The sequence below is a fragment of the Drosophila takahashii genome, chromosome X (genome assembly GCF_030179915.1).
Source record: "Drosophila takahashii strain IR98-3 E-12201 chromosome X, DtakHiC1v2, whole genome shotgun sequence".
Lineage (NCBI taxonomy): Eukaryota > Metazoa > Arthropoda > Insecta > Diptera > Drosophilidae > Drosophila > Drosophila takahashii.
This window is the reverse complement of record NC_091683.1, coordinates 22,253,170-22,261,617: the sequence shown is the minus strand read 5'-3', so window position 1 is coordinate 22,261,617 and position 8,448 is coordinate 22,253,170.

Below are 8,448 nucleotides of genomic sequence, written 5' to 3'. Positions count from 1 at the left end.
TGATTGAAAATTTTTTTGGTTTATACATGGTACAAGTATACCAGGTAGTCCCCCAAATGTAGTCCGTTATCGGTTTTGATAGTACGAGCGGGTGAAAGGGATACCGATTTCGGCCAAGCACGTTAACGGACTAAAAGCCAAAACATTGGGCAGCACAGGAACATAAAATGGATTTTTTGAATTTCCACGAGCTATTGAGTCAAAATCTGCCAATGCTATGACTCTACTCTATGACCTTTGGCCGGACCGCTCTTTTTTCTTGCGCCAAAGAAACTATCTTGTTGATCCAATAACCATAATAAAAGTGGATCACGTGCGCGAAAAAGCTGCTGAGGGCGATTGGTGTGCACCGACGAACAACCAAATCGCAACTGAGCTTACAGCTTACAGGTTTCGACTCGCCGGCATTTATATATGGGCACTTCCATATTGTCGCTCGGGACATTTTGACACCTTTAAAGTTGAAAAAAAATTGTAAAAAAATTGATTTTAATTTTAATAATGGGCTTTTCTTTTCACTCTTCCCAAGCTCTATTTTGTGTAAAAATCTTGATTTTGTACCATTTTTAGTTTTTAAGATATCGTTAAAAAACTGCCGTATTCGCTCGGGACAAAAATACACCCAAAAAAAAAATCGACTGAAATCGCCCTTGGTTTTAGAAAATCGCCTATGAATTTGCTTTACTGGCGATTTTGTCTATATTAAAGAAAGTAGGTTTTTAAAATCAAAGACGTTTTTTCTAAAAATCAAAAAAAAATAGACTGCAATTTAGAAATATTTTGCTAGAAAGTAAAAAATTATTTCTTAGAATTTAGAAATAAAGGTTTTCTAAAAAATAGAAATACGGTTTTTTTAAATATAGACAAATATACAAAAATCTATTTTCGGGCTTCGGAATTATACCCGGTTGTTTCTGTGACGCCACGGCCTTTGTGTTGTTTTTTTTTCGTTCTTGTTTGTCAACTTAGTCTAATTTCCTTTAATTGAGCACATGGGTGGTTTCAAATTGGAACTGAAATGAGTGTACAAATTACAAATTATAAATATAAAAACCCAATAACTTACTATTTTGAGAAAAACATCTTGGTCGCCGCACGCGGGATTCGAACCGCTAACCGCTCGCGCCTCACAGTTTGCAGTCAAGCACTCTACTAGCTACGCCACGGAAGCATCACGTGAGGCGCTGTACAAAGTCTATTCACATTTTGTTCTCCTATTTTTACTCAAATTGATCTGGCTTTCTTCTGGTTATTCCTTTTAGTTTATCATTTAATTTTACTTTTAAATATTTATTGATTAATATTAATATTTATATATTTATTATTTATTATGGTTCAATAGTAACAGTAATTGAATGTTTCAAATTTGAAAAACTTAAACAAAATGCAATACATTTTTTTTATTAATATGTAACTATTAGTGTTAAAAAAAAAAAACAAAAAGACACCACGAGTTTTTCGTTTCGACGTGGGTTTGAACTCACTCTTGCAGCCGCAAGCTTGAATAACATATGCATGCACGCACGCGTTAGACCCCTAGGCTACCAATCCCGGAAATTTTCTTCGATTAATAGCGATTTTTTCTTAGGCTAAAAAAAACTTTTCTAAAAAGTCTATAAGAAAGGAAATCGATCAAATACGGTTAAATTTTTTATTTTCTAGAAAAATATTTCTTAATATCACACATTTTTTTCAAAATGTTAGAAAAATCTTCAAAAAAATTTTCTGTTATTAGAAAAACAATATTTCTATTATGTAGAAATATTTATAATTTTAATGGCAATTTTTTTTTAGTTTTAGAAAAGTTCAGTCTTTTTTTTTCTAAAATCAATAGCGATTTTAACCCTCAAAAAAAGAAAGGATGATTAAAAAAATAAACCTTATAATTTAGAAAAAAATTGATTTTTCTGTATTTCAGAAAATATTTTCTAAAAAAACTCGTTCAATTCAGAATTTTTATTGAAGATTAGAAAATTTTTCTGAATATTAGAAAATTTTTCCTCTTTATGGAAATTTTTTTTGAAGCACAGAAAAATTTTTTTTTCTATATTTAAGAAAAAATAATTTTTTGAGTGTAGAAGCGGATTTCGGGGAAGTTCATTCAACAACAGAATTAAGCGAATTCTGATGAAATATTTGAATGCGATTTTTTTAGAATGTTTTCCAAACATGTCGCTATAAAATGGTTTTGGTTTTACTTAAAAATTCTTTGCCGTTTTTTTTTTATGCAGTTTCAACCATATTCGCTCGGGACATGTCGCTCAGGGCATTTTTTCTTAGCGTTTTAAAAAGTGTATTTCTGTACCTCTATCCCTTAATTACTGGCTGTTTTGCATTTAACTTAATAGTTTAACATGTAAATTAAGCATTCAGAATAGAATAATGTCACATATTACCATTCCTACACACAAAAAAAATTGCTTGGTAAAATTGACCAACAAAGATAATTACGTAACTATTAAAATAGTTTCGTGTATTTTGTTTTTGCTTTGGGTTTGTGTCTTTGCTAATTCTGTGTATTTTGTTGTTGTGGAATGACAATTTACTTAGTAGAATTGACAATTTTGCTGGTTGGGGCCTGTTTGACAATTATTACAGTTGATTTTACAAAGTTTTTTTTTTGTGTGTAAAGGATAAATTAACAACTGAAGACAGGTCCAAAAAAAAACAAAACAAGAGAGAACGCTATATAGGTGCCAGAAGTTTATATTATAAGTTCAAAATATGAGTACAGTTAACATTCAAATCTGTCAAAATAATTATGCCGACCAGTGTAAATAAAGTACGGACTCTCGATGATGTCTTAAATCAAAACATTCACAAGTACCACCCCTTAAAATCGAAAAATAATTATGCAGATATGCTTATATACGTTTATTTTAACATAATTTAATGTCAATAGACCTGCAACTTTTAATAAAGTCAATTTTGTTGTCCAGTGCTATTTACTTCCTATTTAATTGGATAATAATAATTCTTAATGCATTCACTTCCGACTGGGTAGTCAAAGGAATTCCCGTACTCCAAATAAACATCGGCGAATAGTCGCGAGATTTTATTTTCTGGAGCCACTATCTTTGGTATAAATATGTATCTCCTCAGGTACTCGACCTGAAGTGGGCAAATAAATTAAAAAAACGCCTATCAATAATATAAATTATACTAGACCAAGTAAATAGGTGAATTACCAATGACAGCGTGAAGTTGAATTATCTTCCTTCGATTGATGTCATAATGGCTAATTGACGTCATCATGCCCCGATAGACCAGTGATCGCTAGGAATAGATTTGGCACCTGTCCTTGGATCAATAAGTTCTTCCCGATCGTGAGACATATCGATATCGAAACAATCCAAAGTCCCCTTTGAGATGAAGCAAAGGACAATTAAGGGTGCTGTTATCAAATGTTCCCAAGTGGCAAAATTAGGCGGACTTCTTAGCTAATCGAAAATAGTTCGATTTTTCGGTCCTGAATTAAGTATTTAATTTTAATATTCAGCTATCTCGGGGAAAAGTGTCGGCTTGAATTTTAAGAAAATTTAAGCCACATTTAGGGCCGTTTTAACCAAAAGTAGGTCTTAAACTTTTATCGTGCTTACGTTTTCTAGGTTAAGAACCAATGTTTTTCATTCGACTTTTTACTTTAGAATAATAAAGTTAAAAAATACAAAAAATTCGACGAACTCTTTAAGAAAGAAAATAAAAATCTCTATTTTGTTAATTATTCCTATGGCAGCCATAAGATATAGTGGTCCGATCCGGCTCGTTCCGACATATGTACTACCTGCAATAGAAAGAAGACTTTTGGGAAAGTTTCAGCTTTAAAACTGAGGGACTAGTTCGCATAGAAACGGACAGACGGACATGGCTAGATGGACTCGGCTGTTGATGCTGATCAAGAATATATATACTTTATGTGGTCGGAAACGTCTCCTTCACTACGTTCAAACATCTGACTGAAATTATAATACCCTCTGCAAGGGTATAAAAAACACATTAAATGACGTGTGTAATAATTTTTCGTCACAAATGTTGATATCAGAACTTTTCTATGTTGAAGGTGCGATCGTCACTAGATTTTTACCTCGTTGAGAGATGTTTTTATTTGATTCTATAGACAATTCTAAGCAACATTGCCAAAGAAACTATGCTTTGGGAACCACGTTTGAAAAATATCTCAGTAGCCTTGACTTTGGAACATTTTTATGGCCGCGAAAAAAGATATAAATGCACCATTCTAAGACATATTGTCCAAGAAACTATATGCCTCAAACCAGGTTTGACCCTCCACATTTGCAAAAGAAAAATACTGAGATTTCCCACACATATTCTTAAGCTTCCTACGCAGCGAAAGTTTTTTTCAGCCAAGCGCCACGACCCCTCTGGCGCCCACACCTTTGAAAATTTCCATGAATCTTATTCTTTTACGTATACCTTGATCAGGGTAAAAGCGCGTGCCGATCGACCATAGGAACAATAGGAAGAAATCGGTCAAAACTTGACGTTTTTCAGGATATTTCGCGCAGAATATAAGCTATTCCCATGAAACTTTCCATAAAGTTGTTACACGAAATAAGCTGCAGCATCAAAAAAGTCGGTATTTTCAGTTTATGTTTAATTTTAAATGTTCTTTTAAAAAATTGTTAAGCGTAGATTCAAATATCTTAAAGTACTACTAAATAAGACTGCGTTCATATTTTGTTGATACCTTTTTTGTTGATAGTTTATCGGCTAGACAACTTTTAAATTAATATATGTCTCTGCACGAAATAAGCTGCGAGCCACTGTATATTTCTATTCTCTTCTTGGACGATGCGCTGTTGTTTTTATACCCTTGCAGAGGGTATTATAATTTTGGTCAGAAGTTTGTAACGCAGTGAAGGAGACGTTTCCGACCCCATAAAGTATATATATTCTTGATCAGGATCAATAGGGGAGTCGATATAGCCATGTCCGTCTGTCCGTCTGTCCGTCTGTTTCAATACCGTTTGCGAGCTCAGTTTAAAAGCTAGCGCCTTGAAACTTTCACAGTCGTCCTAAAACATGTGTACGCAGATCAAGTTTGAAAGCCGACCCGATCGGACGTCTATATCCTATAGCTCCCATAGGAACAATCGGATATAGCTTTCACAAAAATGAAGATATTTCGCTCAGTGTAAGAGCTATTGGCATGAATCTTTCCAAATCGTATTTTTTTGTGCGTACCTTGAATAGGGTAAAAGCGCGTGCCGATCGGACGTCTATATCTTATAGCTCCCATAGGAACAATAGGGTGAAATCGGTCAAAATTTGACGTTTTTCAGGATATTTCGCGCAAAATATTAGCTATTCCCATGAAACTTTCCAAATCGTATTTTTTTGTGCGTACCTTCATTAGGGTAAACGCGCGTGCCGATCGGGCGTCTATATCCTATAGCTCCCATAGGAACAATAGGGTGAAAAATTTTTAAATTTTATTTTTTCAATTATAAAATATTTTGTTGTTTATTAATGCATGTTGCTAGTCTAGTCAAGTTTTAATTCGTAAAATCTGCAAGGGTATTAAAACTTCGGCTTGCCGAAGTTAGCTTCCGTCCTCGTTTTTATCCAAATTTGCTAAACTGAAATCGTTTTTAATACTAGTAGGTTTTGCAAATACAAAAATTTTATTTCCATTTTGTGAAGAATTGATGAATCAACGCGTTGCAATATAGAACAAACTTTATGAAAAAATAGTCTGGTAGTCGGGGCATCCGACTATAGCATTCTCTCTTGTTTTATTTAATATTATTTTAATTCATTTGTTTTTATTTCAAATAAGAACAAACAATTATTCCCCACCACTACAGTATGTTAGTGATAATAACATGGAAAATATCTGATCAGACTTATCTAAGTAATCCCCTGGATTGACCACCTGTCAGCAATAAATTGTCCAAAATTGACCAAACTTTTAGGTGCATTGAAGTCGAGCAGCTGCCTAAATTGACTTATCGCCTTTTGATTGATATACCCTTGTACAGATAAACACAAACATACATATATAATCTAAGAGCCTTTGCCAGCTGCTACGCCATTGTTAAATCGAGATCCATGACGTTTAAATATACATATATCAGACGTCATGACAACCAACCCCTAAAAACAAAAATGTCCCAAAAAGAGGGCCGACATCGAAATGGAAAACAAATACAGAAGCGTCCTGTCTTTACTGAACGGTAATCGGGTATGATAAAGGCACAAAAAAACTTCATTTGCTGAAGAATGTCTATAAATATGATTTCTTAATATTATTTACAATCCACTGTGGACAAAATAATCTTTAACAAGAGAGAACGCTATAGTCGGGTGGGTGTCCCGACTATCTAATACCCGTCACAGCTAAAGGAAGTGCGAGGGAGATGGATTCATAAAATTTTTTTGATTGCGCATAACTTTTTAATGAATTGTCCGATTTGAAAAATGTCTTCTACATTTTCATAGGTATAAGTATACACAACAAAATTACATTTATACTTCTTGACGGGTATAAGATAGTCGGGACACCAACCCGACTATAGCGTTCTCTCTTGTTTTTTTTTAAATCTTACCGTTTATTTTTAAACATTTTTTTTAATTACGCTCCGTTTTTTAATTTATGCAGCACTTAAGACTCGTTTGAGTTATTTTAATATCTGGTATACAACTTTGTGAGACATCTTAATATCTTTCAGAAAAATATTTTAAAAAATTTGTATACTTTATTCTTTCAACACATTTATTGAAATATATAGTTACAAAAGCATTGCGGCATGTAAGCACGGTCCATAAGCTTGTAGGAAATGGTGTTGTATTATTTTATTCAATTCCAGTTCCGCGTTCCGACTATGAAAATGTTTAAAACAACAAAAAAATAATTAATATTGTGCTATATAAAAATCGGAGAAGGTATTTACCTTTTATAATTAAATAAGTGGAGTATAGTTGTTTTCGGTTTGCCCAGAGTTTCACGCCAAGTAATTCCTTTTGCTTTCGCATGACAGCCTTGATCGTACACGCTTAAATCTCGGTTTCTCCAATTACTTTAATTTTTGTTGTACATAAATATTGTAGTTTATTTATATTCCACCGTACGCGGTATGTAATATTTAAACAAGAAAGAAAGCTAGCTTCGGCCAGCCGAAGCTTTTATACCCTTTCAGATCGTTCCTATTAACTTACAAATCGCAACAATTTTAAATTTCGTATTATTTTAACATTTTTTTTTCTATCCTTCCCTATTGCAGCTATAGAATATAGTCGTCCGATTTTTGTTAAATTTAATTCAAAACTCGGAAATATTAAAAATCATATCATATTAAATACAAAGGGCGGCAACACTACTACTATTTTGACCGCAGCTGTATACTTTTATGTTTTTTGACTATGTTTTCTAAAATTGGTTTCTCCCTTAATAAAAATCCTAAAATTATTATAAGTATAAGGTTCGAAAGATAAAAAGTGAATATTTTAAAATAAACCATGATTCATGAAACCATGAATCCGTTTGCCTCTGAGAGCTCCGGAAAGTTGGCCAATTTCCGCATTTTTCGAACTTTGAGGTCCTTTTGCTAAGAATCCTTGCGTCATAAAACTTTTTAACTTGGGAATTCGTAACGAATCCAAAAATATAGCATCCATCGAGGTAAATTTTTGATGCTGCACAGTGTTATTCTTTGCGGTACTACAAAACGAAGGTAAGCTAATTCTTTTTTAGGGTATGATAAGAGCAGACCATAATAAAATTGTGGGGTCATAGTTCTGTGATTTTGGGTTAAAACGCGCAACCTTAACTGATACGATGGATAACATCACTGCAGATAATAATGAGTGATAGTGACAGTACAAGTCCGGCCAGTAAATTGAGAAAACTATTAGAAAAGCTGGCCTAACTTATAATTATAATATTCATTCAGTGCCCTATTTTTCTGACCTAAATATAGTACTTGTAATTGTGATCTCTTACTTCAATTTTTGTTACTAAGTTATAACCTGCGCTTATAAATAGCTAATTTCCCTTTAATTATTAAAACGAAAGAAAGATTTTATTTTATTTACGATATGAAACCGCCTTTTAACTTTTTAAAGCAACAGCTCTTGATTAACTTTACGAATGCAATAATAAATTATTGACATTACAGTGCGTTTCATTAGGGTTTCTAAAAACAAAACAAATTACAAGGTGTGTTTTAAAAATAACTCGAAAATTATAGTTAAGCAATTTATTATTAGCTAGTTTTGATTTATTGTTTCCTGTTCGATATTTTAAGCGGCTTATTAATAAAAACTCATGTTAAAAAACCAATTGTACAAATGTTTAATTTGTCTGTAACAATATTTTATAGTCTTGATTTTTTACTTCATACCATTTAATCTTACCTTCTATTTTTAATCATATATTTTACAAATGAGCTCGCAATGAGCCATTACTAAGGTCTCTTAGAATGTTTA